Source organism: Podarcis vaucheri (assembly GCF_965113315.1).
Source record: "Podarcis vaucheri genome assembly, chromosome: 10".
Lineage (NCBI taxonomy): Eukaryota > Metazoa > Chordata > Lepidosauria > Squamata > Lacertidae > Podarcis > Podarcis vaucheri.
Window position 1 is genome coordinate 23,648,351 of NC_138748.1, and position 16,644 is coordinate 23,664,994.

The following is a 16,644-nucleotide window of genomic DNA, read 5'->3' on the forward strand; positions in this document are numbered from 1 at the left end:
TCATCCAATTGTCTTCTTGTCTTCAGCAATTCTGTTGAGTTTTCCATAGTAACCAAAACCTTTTCTTTGACCTGGTGATTCCTCCATAGGTTTGTAGTGTCAAAAGCAAATTCAAGTGGCTTGAGTTAACTGTGGGGATTTTTTTGTTTTTGTTTTTTTGCCTCTTCTATTTGTGCATTTGCTTGCTTCAACTTTAATGAACCTGAAATAACAATATTTTTTTTAAAAAATAAAAAACTCTGTTCTCTGTTAGTAATATAAGTTACAATCTCCACTTTACCTATAAACATGTGTTTAAAAGGCCGGGGGGAAATGAATGCGTCTCACACTGGCTAACTACCTTGAGTACAGTAAATTGGTTCAGTAAATTGGAGTACAGTAAATTAGCCATTGCAGTGACTAATTTTATAATTCAATAGCCGTAATTAGTTTGAGATCGTATAGGGGGGAAAGGCTGCATTTCCCAATTTAATAGTTCAGGCAAATGCTTCCTGTAAAATCACACTTGCACTCTCATGTGTTCTCATATCTACCCAGTCAGTTTTCCATTTCCTCACACTAGCCAGCCAGAATAGTCAGTGGTGAAGATGGAGCTGTGTCTGAAATGAACAGAAGATGCATAGCCTCCAATTGCCAAGAAAATTGCCAGGAGCTTCACGAAAACACTTAAAAGTATCATGGTTTCTCACTTTGCCACGTGAATTCCGGAATTCCCATTGCAAGCCTTTCCTTCCCCTCCTACTCAAAAAACAGTTGAAATTTTCTCTACCTTTTCATCCATTGCTTCTTCCATCTCCTGGCCAGGGAAAGAGAGAAGCAGCAACCTACTTCGCGTTCTTGTTTGCACACTCTTATGAGCTGCTCAGCAACATTGTGCACAATAGGGAGTGTCTGCTCTGCATCCAAATTTCTTAGGTCCCTGCCCAGTTTATTTGCATTGCTGCCTTACCTTTCGTTGCCAGTTTCATTTGGGGACCTGAAGTGCCACTGAGCCACTGCCACCTGTGTATGTGGTGGACGTTTCCTCTTTGACGCCTGCTTTGAGAGAGATGCAGAGGGATCTGATCCTGGAGCTTGACTTTCTCTATGGCTTAAAATAAACAAGACTAGATTCCTAGAGAGGAAGGGGATTTGGAGAAATGGGGAAGGGGTCCTCTGGAGCAAACACAGTTCCCTACAAAGCCCCTTCCTTTCTGGCTTCTCACGTGGATGCAGAAAAGACCTTCATTTCTCCCATGAGCTGAATTGGTGGCGTCTCCCAATTTTGTGCATTTGGGTGTCCTAGGACAGCTGGGGGTGGGGGGAAGCCAAGGTGTGTGTGTCTGTGCAGCTGATCCATCCAGGATTCACCAAAGCACCAGGATGCTGCAGTTGCTTACACATTCCTAATTTGCTCAAAAGTTTTAAACCAGGCTTCCTCAACCTCGGCCCTCCAGGTGTTTTTGGCCTACAACTCCCATGATCCCTAGCTAGAGGCGTAGTGAGAGTTCAGCGATGACCTGGGAACTGAGAAATCCTAGTGGTGGTTGGTATTTTTTTCTTCTTCAAAGGAGGGAGTCAGTGCTTGAAAGCTGAAATCACTGATGGCAGATGCTAAGAAGGTTTACAAAGAGGGGTGAAAGACTCCTGGAGCAGTTATTTGGGATGAGCAGAGGCCAGTGTGCTAGTGATTGGCAGTTGATTTGAAGAAACAGTGCATTCCTGACCAAAGATAAGAACTATTGTAAAATACCTGGTAAAGTCTGAAAGGCAACTGTGGGGAAGAGAAGCTGACCAGAGAGAAGAACCATAGACTGGAAAAGATCCCAAAGGTGTAGTCCAGCTCCCTGCATTACAGGAATCCTGCCCACAGCCATTTCTGGTTGGGCTCCAACCACCACCCTTCTGGTTAACAGCTAGATGCACTGGTCCATTGTGCCACAAGAAAGTGAAGACTTCAAGTGAATAATTTATTTTGAGTTCACATCCTAATCTCCTGGTCTGCCTTGTCCCGCACCTATACCCAGCAACTAAACGAGAAAGCTATATAAATGTATTATTTATTTGAATCCTAATGGTGGCAGCAGGAAGATAAAAAGGGATCGTGATAGCAGGTACTTTTAATGTATGGTGTTTCTGGCAGGGATCCTGTATATAATATACTGGCAGGAGTAGTGATTTATTTCAGAATGCATAAACCACTCTACATGCAATATTACTCACACAGTGTACAGAAATAAAATATAAAACCTAATAGCTATAACAGTATTAAGAATATAAAAACCAGGAAGAATGAACTACAGAAATATAATAGTCCAATTTGGGAAGACTTGGTAGAAGAGAAAGATTTTCAGCAAGCATCAAAAACATAACAATGCGTGGATTTGCTTCACTTCTATGGGTAGAGAATTCTAGAAAACTCATGTCACAACACTGAAAACACATGTCCAAGTCATAGCATGCTTTACAGCAGGGGTTTGTGGCATCATCAACAGATTTTCATCCTCTGTCCATGTGAATGCTATGTAAGTCATGGTCCAACACTTGCAAAACCTCATCTGATTTAGAGACAGAGATAGAGAAGGAGACCTGAGTATCATTGGCATATTGATGGCCCCACACACCAAAACTTCAGTTGACTTCCTCCAGTAGCTTCATAGATGTTAAACAACTGGGAGAAACAGAATGGAGCCCTATAGGACACCACAGCCCAACAAGCCATTTGTTGGTGTAGAAATCATCCAACAACACCTTCTGGTACCATCCTCTCAAACAGGAGTGAAATCACCACAACACTGTGTTTCTCACTTGCAACCCTCTGAGCTGCTCCAGGAAGTAACCAGGTTGATGGTATCAAAAGCCATTGAGAGATCAAGAAGAATCAACAGGGACACACTCCCTCCATCCCTGTGAGATAGCTGCAGACAATCTGTTTCTTCCAATCATATCAAAAGTTATTCAGACACCAGATATTTGCCATCAAGGAGAAAATATGACTTTCAGAACATGTAACAGGACACATTTCAGGCAAATTTCGTACAATGATTTGCTTCTAGGGAGGAAATATTTTATTTTACTTCATTTGCAAACTATTTGAAGTATCAGTTGAAAATATTTTGGTACTTTAATGTCGCAATGTACATTTGCAGGAAACACTTAGCATCAGCAGCAAATTGACTTAATGAAGATTTAATTTACAATCATTACATGAAAGAAATAACTTACGGTGCTTTATGAGTTTTGCTCTATCCAGTGTTTTAGGAGTGTGGTTGGGTTTGGATGGGTCCCAAGGCAGAGTTTCAATAATAATAGGAGATCCATCTTTGATGTGAAACAGATATCCTGTTTGGAAGATCCAGGAAGGCCTGATTTTCTGCCACCCTGTATCTTTTTAGGAAGAATGGGAGTGTTTAATGTTTCTGTTGCTAAACCTTTTAAGCAAAGTTGTGGCCATAATTTAACCGGCTGTGGTCACTAGGAGACATGTGTGGGAACAAAATGATTGCCATTAATTTTGATGCTGCGTTCTGGTTCATACCATGAGAGAGAGATTTATCCCTTGCTTCATGGGATAGGACAACGAATGATCCAAGATGACTCATTTCCGATGAGCTTTAACTATTGGCTGGCTAGCAGAGCTAGAGCTATGAGCTCTGGATGTAGCTTCAATAATATTGTATTGATTTCCTGCCATGAGCAAATCACAGAGAAGAGAGTAGAGAAGAAAATAAAATTTGAGAGTTTGAAATAATGGCACTGGGATGGAATTATACAGTAGATTCTGACTTCTGTACTCTCTCTTCATCCAGTTCCAGATAGCTGCAACGGACAAAGAACTTTTAGGCTGCAACATCTGAGGACCATTTGGTAAGTCAAGATTGTGTTAAGTTCATAGACCTTGTTTTTCTCTCTGTGCGCTGCTACTTGTTGTTGTTATACCATTATTAGCAGTACCATCATCCTTCCATCTTTTAAGATACAAATCCTTCTAAAGTGACAGACAAGTAAAATCAAGATGCATTAATAAAATCAGAAAGAACAATATAAAAATATAGCAAGCCATCAGACCAGTCAGTGGTAGATGGTCCAATGTAAAGAAAACAGTCCAGCTCAAAGGTACTTCACCTGCTTTCCCCTTTCTCCTGGAATTCTTCCTACTTTGTAGTTGTTGTTATAATTAACAATACATGAATAAAAGTGCCTAAAATCCTTTGAAGACAAAAAGTAAAATGGATGGGTCCCTAACCATAAGCACTAATCAACACAATGAAAATTCAGAGCATAGGGAGAGAAGATGAAAACAAATTCAGTGGCATGAAGTTGCAAAATAAGGGTGCATAACTGCTATGTGGAATTAGATAGATGGGCATGAGAAGAACGAAATAGCAGCTGGCTCTTGACAGTATAAACCTGGTTTAGATGTAATCTTAAAATTTGACCTTGGGCTTTTGCTTCCCTCCAACCCCATCTTCCGCTGGAATAGCCACATGGAAGAGAACAAAACTCCATAAACCATGGCATGAAGGTGGCTTGTTTCACTAACCATGGTTAAGACCAGCCCTTTTTTTCTGAGGATTCTCAAGGGTACTCAGTACCAGCACTCCCCCCCCCATGTTAAAAGTATGGCACTTACTGTAACAACTTCATGGTGAGTACCAGCACCTTTTTTTCTTTAAAAAAAAGCCACTGGTTAAGACTAAGCACAATTTTTCCTGGTTTGGACGCAACAGTAAACAGCAGTTAGCTAAAAATGGAAGTGAAATCTTCCAGTCTCCTTGCAGCAGCATTATGGGTGGAAGTGGAAATGGAAGGGACAAATTCTAGGTTCACTGATGCAACACGAAGTCATTGCAACTGAACACAGTCATAGTGTATTGAATATCAAGTGACAGCTATCCCTCCACATATTGTGCCCATCCAGAATTTTACTGTGTGAAGTTTAGCCTGTTAATTTTATTAGTCCATATTGCCTCATTAACTTCTCCCCCTGAGTCACAACATCTGAATCGGGAGTTGAAGAGACTGTTCTGTACCTCCATTTCAGACCTGAATGCAGTGGGTGTTTGATGAAGGTGAGATTTGGTAAAGTCTTTGTGACCAATGATGAATGAGAGGATGGCGTGTGGGTGTGGGAATCATTTTTGTAATGAGCTAAATGTTTTAATCAGATAGATAGTTTTAATTCTGTTAATGTTTAATAGTTTTTTAATGTTTTTTCCTGTTTTTAGCTATTTCTGTTTTATTTGTAAGCCACTTACAGCCCCTGTCGGGGAAATGAGCGGGATATAAATAAATATAATAATAATCCTTGCCCATCAAACTTGATAACTTTGTAACAAGTATTTTATAATGCATACCAGAGTCCATTGGGGAGAAAGGTTTAAAGAAAAATCATATTCAGTCTTCATTGTAACAGACAGCATTAGTTTAATATTTATGACATGTAAGACATAGACGAGATCTTTGGTTCTGCTCTTATTGTTGATTCCCACAGCATCAATAATTCTCTTTTAGAGGCTGGTCGGATCCATAGATTTGTTTGTTAAAACAGCTTTAATTCATTTGGAGCCTATCTTAGTGGCATCATACCTTTCTCATCTAATAGCTGGCTTTTTGCTTATGGGACATGAGTTCGTTTCAAAATGAGATACAAGTTGGACTACTTCCATAATGACTAAAATATATTTGAAAGTGTATAAAATCCATGGGCTACTAACAGTATAGTCCATTCTCTGCCTCCAGAGAAAGAACCAAGGCAGGCTAAGGCATAAAGAGTGAGATCTCTACTAACTCTCCCAGAAGACTGATATATTTTATTTTGAGTACAGGGATGTATCCCCTAATACCTGTGCCTTTATCTTGTAGTTTTTTGATTAAAAAATGATGAGGTACCTCTCCAAGGAATTTCATGAACATAGGGATTTCTGAAGCAAAAATTGTGTAATGCACAATAGAAAATCTCTCTCTCTCTGTGTGTGTGTGTGTGTGTGTGTGCGCGCGCGCGCGCGCGACATGCTACTACATCTACACAGTATTCTCAATTAGCTCAGGTCTAAGAAGTGTTTTGAAAAAAGCAGTTACCTTTATATACAACTGTATTAAGGATATCCAGCTAAGGAATTCAGTGGCTAAGGAGTGACTTGGAAGTTTGACTGAGCATGTCCAAATCAGACTAAGTTGTTTAGAAAATGAAACAGAACATGGATTTTGATAAAAAAAATATGTGAGGGAATTCAGTTTGATTGGAAGTAAAATTCCACATTGTCTATCACATAGCAACTTGAGCAAGATTAGGCAGCTGAATGAGAACGGGTCTCAGGAAACAGGAAAACTACAGAAGAGTGTTGCCAAAGGCCAAGAAGTAGGGTGAAAAGTTCTGCAGTGGGTAGAAATATTGTTTTCTAGTTGCCACTCTCAGGTAAGGTGCAGTGGGTGGAAACTAGAGAAGGACTTTTTCAATGGTGGCACCCTAGCTGTGTAATGCCCTCAACAGAGAGATTCACCTTGATATCATTTCAGTGCCAGACAAGTAGCAGCTAAAATCTGTTTATGTAGGCTATATATTTTACACTGCTTTTATTTTTTATGTAATAGTAGGAATGAAATATACTGTACGCTTGTCTGTCTTTAAAGATGGCTTGTAAACTTCTACTGGTCCAGAATGTGTCTGCCTGAGTACCTTTGGGAGCCAGATGGTCAGATCAGGAATTTATTGCTTTTCCCAGCTCCAGGAGCAGTTAAACTGGCAGGAACAAGAAAGAAGGCATCCTTTGTGGTAGCTCTACAGCACTGCAATCAGAGGTGGATGAAAGAGCCTTGATCTGGCCCACTACCAGCAAGTCTATCCCATCCCAACTCCATGTAAAAATTATAGGAAAAATCCTAATAAAAGCCACCTGCTCTTAACAGATTGAAATTGATCTGAAGAACTTACAGGGTAGTCCAAGGGCTTTCCTCATGATATCTTTCTTTTAAACTACCAAATATCCCAGTAACTAGAAAGTGTGGCCCTTACTGTGTTTGTTGAAAACTTTTGACTAAAAAAAGCCCCTGGAAGTGGTGGTGTGACGACACTTCTTGCGTAATTGTACACAGAAAAAAATGTGGCCGTTGGGTTTGCAGTGAGCCCCTTGGAAAGGGCACTGTCATCTGACAGCTTCATGAAGTTGTCACCTGATGTCATAGTTACAGAAGGTGATTGTCCTTGCCTGCTCTTCCAGGAAGCCATTCAATAGAAATATGAGAATTGCGGTCCAGTTCTTTAACCACGTGGTAACTTCTCAATGGATGTGCACCTATCTGGCAACTAATTGCAGTGGAATCTCCATGGGGACAGTGACACACCCAAAAACATTCTATTCTCTTTTGCTACCTCTTATCTTGATCTGTAAAGCTTGCAGCATTAGACAGTATTACAAAGATGATACTGGACAACAAGGTAGTATATTTTCTAATAAAAATCCACCCCATCATAGACTGTAATCTGATTTTCCTTTTTTATTAGTTTACTTTTGAGAAGAAATATTTGGAAACGGCTACATAAATCATCTGTTCCCAGCGTGTAGCTGATTGAAATAGATTTTTTTTCTTGACTTAGGAGAGATTTAAGTTTATAAAGGATAGTCCTTGAGTGAATAAATCATCTTCTCCTGACCACTTTGAAGAGATAGATTTATTCATACAGTCATACCTTATGTTGCAGATACTTCAGATTACATGTTTTCGGGTTGCGGACCAAGGGAAACCCGAAAGTACCAGAACGAGTTACTTCCGGGTTTCGCTGCTCGCGCATGCGTAGAAGCGCCAAATCGCGCCAGCGCCTGCGCAGATGCGATGCTTCAGGATGCAAACGCTGTGAGTTATGGATGTGCCTCCGTCACAGATTATGTCCGCAACCCGAGGTTCCACTGTAATTCATACAATTAAGATTCTTCTATATGCTTATGTACCGAATCATGTCTTATCTACCTCTTTCTGAATGTTGACCCAAATAATAAAATTGATGTAAAAAAACAACAACCAGGAATGAAGCACTGCAAGTCAACCTCTTTCCCCCCCCCCCTAGTAATAATGAGAGCGTAACTTCTAGAAAGAAATCTGGAAAAGTTTAAATTGAAGACTTAGAAAAATGGATATTTCTCTGTCAGGAAACTAATTATTAATATCGGCCCTACAGATGTTTTTGGACTACAGGCCCGATCATTCCCTGATCACCATCCATGCTGGCTGAGCCTGATGGGAATCCAGCAACGTTATCCGCAGTGTGTCTGAGGGATGTGAGTGTTCTTTCTTTGAACTTTAAAAGAATCCATGACCTGCTCTCTAGCACACGGCAGGCACTCCCCACCCTCATCTAGCATGTGTACATGGAATGCATGTAGGAAGAGATCATGATTTAATGACCACCCTGTGCTTTCCAGGGAATATGCTGGCAAGGGAGGCTGCAGAACACACAAGGACTGGGTTTTAAAAGTTAAAAGGAGGAAGATTCATGCTCCCCTTGGCCAGCTTCATAGTGATTATGATTATAGGAAGGGGGGAAAGTGCCGGAACTCACCACGAACACCTTTCTTGTTCTCTTATAATGGCAATGGTGCTGGAACTGAGTTCTGGTGAGTTCCAGATGAAAAGAAGCCCTGGGAAGAGTCAACGCCCCTGCGTGTTCCAAAGAATCAGGAGAAATGGCTACCGCTTTCATGGAAGTGAAAAGTCTCGTTAAATTGGTGGGTCAAGTTTCATAGAACCGTAGAATCACAGAAATGTAGAGTTGGAAGAGACCACAAGCATCATTTTGCCCAGCCCCCTGCAATGCAGGACTCTTTTTACCCAATGTGGGGTTCAACCCATGACCCTGAGATTAAGAGTCTCGTGCTCTGCCAACTGAGCTATCCCACAGGGTAATGGTGATGTTTGATACATCACTAATTCACACTCATTTTTGGATTAAGAAAAGGGACAGGGTAAAAAAAACACCCTGTTGATTTTCATGAACCCCTGAGGTATAATGGGCTGGAAGTCGAATAAACTAAGCAACAAGTAAGCAGAAAGACTTCATAGCACATTTGTCTAACAGGGCCTTTTTGTAGTAGGGGTTATCTAGATTCGGTTTTCGATCAGAGACATCTGACCTTCCTTTCACATAGTTTCTTTTTGAATTTTAACCAACTGTATCTCTTATTTGGTTTTCCATCCATTATATAAAAGATTCAGATAATTCAATACCATTAGGATCACTATGTGGCACCATATTAATTTACAACTTGATAGTTTAAGCCAGATAGGGGCTGGCTGTAGTTCGTAGTCTAAATCACAAAATACTTTCAGTCAAAACAGAGTAAACTACAATGAATGGTAATTTTGTGAGGAAAGATGCATTAATCGTAGGACTATGCCAGATGTTCATAATAAATATTTTTGGTGCAGAAGGAAGCTTTGAAGATGGATAAAATGTTACCTGAATGATATCTAAAACCATAATTGTGTAACACTAGTTTGTTGCTGTTTGTAGCCTTAATCAGCTGTGGCTTTTGTCACGTTGTTTTGTGTGTGTGTGTGTTTTGTTTCCAGTGTACCTTCTTTCTAGTAACAGTGACACCATCATGCAGTCAGTAAAATTTGGATATGTAATGTCACTGTGACAGCAAATGAAGCTGATTTTGACATCCCTTGTTTAGCCTGATGAGAATAAGATGCATATGTATGAAGGATTTCTGGGGGGTTTCTGGTTTAGATTAATTGCAGCTTGCCCTGTTGCCCAAAACCAAAATATGGTGGTCAATTTTAACTATGGTTCTTTGGAAATTAACCAGCTTAAGCCCATGGGCAATGGAGTGTAAGGCTAGTGGTTACTAGCCAGAATAGCTAAGATATATAGCTACTTCCGGGGAGACAGCTGTTGTGCTCAGCTCCTGCTTATAGACTTCCCAAAGGCATCTGGTTGGCCATGGTGAGAACAAGAGGCTGGACTAGATGGGCTAGAACTCTTTTCTGTTCTTAAGAAACTGACTTGTTTAAGCAAACCATAATCAACATTGTTTAGTTTAGGGACACTGTAAAAAAATGGTTAATGGTTACAGGAAGGAAAAGCTTCCCAATGTCTCATGGCCATGGTGGAGGAGAAGGGAGGTAGGAATGTGAAAACCTGTAAATTGTTATGTCTTGACCTTGTTGTGCTAAACTATGGTTTAGCAGCCACCTTGACAAAAAGATCGGTCTTCTAAAATTGCTTGCATATCTTCAGGCATCTGAAAATACGACATGGGCCTGTATTTTAAATCCCATAATGGCTTTGAAGTGATGCTAAGCAGCACATGGAAAATTCAATTAGCCCCTAAACCAACCATTTAATTACTAATTGGTGCTAAGAAATGACAAATTAATGTGTCTCTGCTTGTCTACTGCCATTTAGAGTTCTCTGATAGATTCAGATGTGACATTAAGCTTTTTTTCTTTTCTTTTTGTAAGCATCCAAAGCAACCTTGGTAATTCTGGTGAAAAGATACTGAATCTAGTAAAATATATGTTCCTTATCCGACTTCTTTATCCATCTCCTCATGGTGTTGATGCAACGTGGAGTATACAATATTATCAAAATGGGTTGCACTTCTCAGTTTACATAGGGATTCTAGTTGTTGCTTGGAAATCCATTTATACTTCATTTTGTAGAATTAAGTGCAATGGCCCTTACATTATCAGAATTGTTTAACTGTTTAGCCCACTTCCCATCTAAATCTGGGAATTGTAGCTCTGTAAGGGGAATAGCTGTTGAGGGAAATAGATCTATTGAACTTCAGGCACCTGACAAAGGCCTTTCTATTTTAGCAGGGATTTAAATAAAGTGAATTGGTTTTTGAACAATTTTTATCCATTGTTTGCTTTTAAATTTTTATGTATTGTATGCTTTTAAATTTTTATGTACACCTCTTAGGTAGCTTTGGTATTTATATATAGTTTAAATAAAAATAAAAAGAGTAAGTGAATAAACAAACAAACAAACAACCCTTTGACTTGGACATCAATAAATCCTGAAAGTTCTATTTTAAAAATATATATATATAGAGGAAAATGAATGCTTAATAAGCAGACATGAAAAACAAGCACTTCCTTAGATTGATAATAATGATGATGGGTAATGGCCATCATGCAAAACAAAACTCAGTGAAAGGGGCATTTTTTCATTTTTGTGTGTGATGCCTGTTTATGAGCATTCCTTACTTTCTCCTTGTTTTAATCCACTGTATATTTAAACGAGTGTTTAAAAATGCCAAGCAAAATGACATTTGATTTTTTTAAAAAATTATAATTCAAAGATAGTTCTATGGAGGGAAAAGGGGTTGGGGAAGATAAATAAAAGGATTGTTTGACATTCATATGCCACAGTTAGCATTCCTCTATTTTAGAAAGCAAGCCTGACTACCAGCTATATGATTTTTTTTAATGGAATATCACTTTTTCCTGTGTATCCTGGCTTCTTCAATACATTTAAAAAATAATTCCCTTTTTGATGGGGGCTTTATTTTCCCCTAATGTTGCTCCAAGACCATTTTTGCATGAATAGATTCATTATTAAAGATGCACAGCTATTCAGAATACTTTTCTATAAAGTTATTCTGCTTTAAAACTCATGCTGTATCCTGCAGTGTCTGTATTGGTTGTTAAAATGTGAATTCAATAATTATGACATATCTGACATTCCCACCAAATATTGATGACATCTGTATGATGAACGCTACGTTTCTAACATTTAAATTGTGTTATTGAAAACATCTTATTCAGCCTAGTGGGTGTCAGATACCATTGAAACAGTAACTTATGTAGTGCCTCTTACACCGGCAAACTTAACAATACTCTTTTCACTGAAAAGCACAATATATCTTGTTTTTGTTTCTCAATTGTCACACCAAGTTCTCTTTCCCATTGTGTCTTGAATTGTTGTCTGTTCATGCTTAAACTTCTAATTAAACAAATAGTCCTTGCAATTAACCCCTTTACTGCTGTGTCAGTGTTTAATATTTCCATGAAGTCGATTTACTAAATGAATAATTAGGACCACTAGAGTTATAGAAGGAAATTTAAAGCATGTAAAATATGGAAAATTTTGCATTCCTTATTACTGATGTTAAATAGGAGATCGAGGAACTTGATTTCTCTTTACTTATCTCGTTTATTAGGGAGTTGTTCTGAGGTTATCTCCCCCACTTTCTGTTTTCTGATCACCTCTTTTTTTCTGTCAACAAAAGCATCTTAAGGGGGATGTCAAGATTTGCTATTTTAATATATTGAACTTTCCCTACTATGTATCATTCCTAGATGTAGCCACCATATTTGTAGCTTTGTAACACTATTCATCACAGAGTTTAATCCTAGCTTGGATAATAGCCACTCTTCTTTTAGAGTACAGTTCTGTAACTTATGACATGTCAAACACAGGCACTTTAATCTTCTAGCAGCAACAGTATGATTTCATGTGTTTTTGGTGCTCAAGGTAGGTGATACAGTGGTCACACCTGTTTGGGAAATCAATCTATTGGATATATTGTTGGAAACTTCCTTCATTGGAAAGAAGAATTCCATTCATATCTATATAATGCAAAGCTAATTAAACCAAAGGTCTATTAATAGTAAAAAAATTCAACACATAAGTAAGACAATAACAATAAATAGCATAAGTTGATTGATGATGATTCAATTTCTATACTGCTTAATATATTAAAAATATCTCTAAGCTGTGTACAGAAAACAGAAGCAACAACAGACTACTTAAATGAAATATTATAAAAATACACAGTTACATATAAAATGTTACATCAATAAAAAGTTACTAATATATAGGTAATATATCAATTCATTTTAATTCAGACACATCCACCCTCTCAGCCACTGAGTTCTTACTCAAGGTCCAACAGACTCCCAGCTCACCCATAAGTTACAGTAGAACAAACCACACTCAGCTGCAGCTTAACTACCCACCAAAACCGAAATGTTTTTAAGAGACCCTAATGCAGCAGTGTAAAAATTCCAGTCTGCAAGCCTAATTAGGCCTGACAATCTTCATTTCACTCATGAAGCTGTTCCAGCCAAGCCTCAGCTACCTGACTTAACCTGACATCATATATGAAGTCAGCTGTGGGTGATGCAGCTCCTTGCCAAAAGTGGGGTTTGCAGGCCCACTTAATAGCCTGCAAAGCCCCTTGTAAATGCCACAGGGATAATCTGCACTGAAGCTGGTTTCAAAGAGCAACTAGGGTGACACTGATTTGAACACACACAATGTTGGTTTTATTCAACTGTAACATAGCAATACAAAATCTACTTTATGTGTAACAAAGTTGACGATAAGTTCAGGGGTTAAAATGGACACCATGGAACATATTTCTGAATTGCTAGTGTGCATATGTATTGTGGACTCTTGCGGTGGCAAATTCCCCAGAGAGCTTATACACTGTGTGGAAAAATACTTTCTTTTGTCTGTTCTGCATCTTCTTCCAATCAGCTTTATACAAGGGCCAATGAAACTCCGTTCTCTTTATCCCTTTCTACAACATGTGAAGAGTGGGGAGAGGAGGAAGAATATGCTCTCATTGTTGTGGACTCTATCCAAACATTTGTTGGAAGCTATTTGGGTTTTCTCTGAGTACCACTCAGAGCTTACAATTCCATGCAATTGTAAGACCAGTGCTATTTTTCTAGAAAAAGAAGTGCTAGAACTCAGCTTGTTCTCTTATAATGGCAATGGCACCTACCTGAAAGTTGCAGTAACTGAGTTCCTGCTGGAAAAAAAAAAACCCTGCCATAGACCGTGATATTGAATAAAATTGCACATGCAATAACAATAACACCACTTCCAAGTCTCTGAAGATTGACAGTTTGACCAAACTGCGGGAGGCAGTGGAAGACAGGCGTGCCTGGCGTGCTCTGGTCCATGGGGTCACAAAGAGTCAGACAACAACAATATGAAAGTATTTTGGATATACACAAACAAAAATGGTTATAATAAAATTAGGCAAATGGGGACTGCTTTACTTATTGGTTCCTTTGTAGGCGAACCTGTTTCTGTAGTCCAAAAACTTTGAGATGTATCCTTGCAAAAGGCATAAACAAAGTATAAAAGACACTTTGTTTCCAAATATTAGATTGATGTTGAAGTAGTTGTGCCAGCCAGTACAGAGAGACCAATCGTGTCTTATTCCTCTCAAGAGAGATAAATTACTCAATTGCCTCTCTCCTGCTGCTTTCAGTGTTATCTTTGAACAATATAACAACAGTGTTTTACAGAATTACTCATGTAAAGAATAAATAGAAATCCACTTCTTCTAAGATGATGGAAAATTCGATAATAACACAATTGTGTAACATTGTCATGTGTTAGATCCCATGAGGCTACTTAGGAAGTATGCTATAAGTTAGCCAAAATTTGACTTTGCTTTGCTCTCAAGAAGTTCCAGTAACTATCTAAAAGCTATATTGATAGAGGATGGGAAAAACACTCTACAACTTCATCAGAGGAGAAATATAAGTGAACCATTCCTCATTCATCCACAGGCTTTCTTAACCCTATAACTGTCAGTGAAATACTGAGAAATTTAGGTCTGAAATTGAAAGAAATTGTCAGATTCAGATTAAGACTTTGTGCAAACTACACCTTTATTGCATATTCAAAGCATATTCTTTCCCTCAAAGAATTCTGGACACTGTAGTTTGTCCCTCACAAAGTTGCAGTTCCCAGTGACCCTTAACAAACTACAGTACCCAGAATTCTTTGAGGGGGGAACTATGCTTCAAATGTTTTTTTAAGGTATAGTGTGTATGCAATCAAAGTTAGTTGAACTTAGTTCCCACTGAAACCACTAGGCCTTATGTTCAAGTCATGACTGATTTGTCTGGACAACCTAAGGATTTTATTCATTGGTGGGGTAAAATTTTGGAATATTCAGGAAAACTTCTTGCAGCCAAGAGTCTCTTTGGATAATAGAGAACTTTGTTGTGAGATTTATTTATTTATTTAAATCATTTTTATTAGTTTTACATATAATCACATTGCGTAACATCATATCCTCTTATTATATCTCTTTGGCTCTACTGAGCCTAACGACTTCCCTCTCTCCTGCCTAATGGTTTACAAAATTAAATTTTGCACCCTTGCATTTCCCTTCCTTTCCTGTTCTTGTTATGACATTTCTTAAAATATTACATTACTCAACCCGAATAGGTAATAATTTCTTTTTACAAATCTTCAGATAACCCTGCTAATGATGTTAATTGTTTAATTAATTAGTTTAATTAATTAGTTAATTAACAGTTGTCTTTCAAATATAATATAAATTTGTTCCAGTCTTTTTGGAATGCTTGATCTCGCTGGTTCTGGATTCTTCCCATCGGTTTTGCCAGTTCTGCAAAATCCATAAATTTCAACTGCCACTCTTCTTTTGTTGGTAATTCCTGTTGTTTCCATTTTGGGGCTAACATAATTCTTGCTGCAGTTGTAGCATATAAGAACAATTTTTTATCTTGTGTCGGTATCTCTTTACCCTATACCAAAAAACTTCTGGTTTTTTAACAAAACTGTTTTTAAACATTTTCTTTAACTCGTTGTGTATCATTTCCCAGAAAGCTTTTACCTCTTTACGTGTCCACCACATGTGGTAAAAAGTACCCTCCTTTTCCTTACATTTCCAACATTCATTTTTTGTTCTATACATTTTAGCCAATTTTACTGGTGTTAAATACCACCAGTACATCAAGAGATTTATTTATTTTTAATTCCCACCTCAAAAATTCACTTAACTTCAAATTGTTTTTTATTTTTGCCACTTTCTTCATGGGGATTGCCACACTTTAAGTAAAAATGGTTGGTGCACGTATATCTATAGCAAATCTATTTTTGATGTGGCTTGATTATAGCTTTACATCTGATGGGATATTGTCAGTGGCGACTGTATGTGGAGTAATGAACACATTTCCTCAGCTTGATTAGGAACTTGTTTCTGCTTTCACCTGCAGTATTTGGTTTGGCTGACTAGCATAAATCATAAGTAACTGTTGCTGTGGTCTGCAAGCACCTGTAAGCTGCTGACTTGTTCTATGTAATTTGGATTGAAAATGAAGATTCCTCACATCAGAGTGGGAATTCCCCCCCCCACACACACACACTTCTGACATTTTTATTTTCTGCTACAGGGACCTGTTAAAGCAACAGTGCATTTACAGTAATTTTATTTGCAGACACAGTGCTTTCTCCTTTACTATTTTCTGTCATGCATTACCTGACTTAATGTATTGAATTTCTCACTGACATTCAAACATAGCTTGGTTAGTCAATCATGGTCATAATGGAGTTGAGACTTTGAATTATGAGCAAACATATGTTAGGAATTCCATATATCAGGAGTTGGAAGCCAACCCATGTATAAATTAAGGATGGATCTACTGATAATGGCTTTTGAGGCAGATTTTCTCTATGTGAGTTGTATTCATACTCTACAGACACACACTGATTTGTAGCTTGATAGCAGATTCAGCTATAGAATTCTGTCTCTCTTACGCATACCACATGGTGTTTATTTGTAGCTAGCACTGATTTGGGTAATTTAAGGCAGTTTTTATGTTCCTGTGATTCATTGTGTGGAAATGTCAATATATCCATAACAGTATTTGAGTCATAAACGG

General features: G+C 38.3%; 1 protein-coding gene across 8 annotated transcripts in view; it reads left to right on the forward strand.

The window, feature by feature from the left end:
* Window positions 1-16,644, forward strand: part of CNTN1 (contactin 1) — a 166,190-nt gene that overhangs the window by 42,116 nt on the left and 107,430 nt on the right. For 5 of the 8 annotated variants that reach the window (XM_082239546.1, XM_082239551.1, XM_082239545.1 and 2 more), the window contains one exon: window positions 3,795-3,846. The exons of 2 other annotated variants lie outside the window; for them this stretch is intronic. The gene's annotated coding sequence lies outside the window, so the exon portion shown is untranslated. Of the gene's footprint in view, window positions 1-3,794; window positions 3,847-8,235; window positions 8,256-16,644 lie in introns of those variants that run through there. One more of the 8 variants, XM_082239548.1, reaches the window with a different exon arrangement.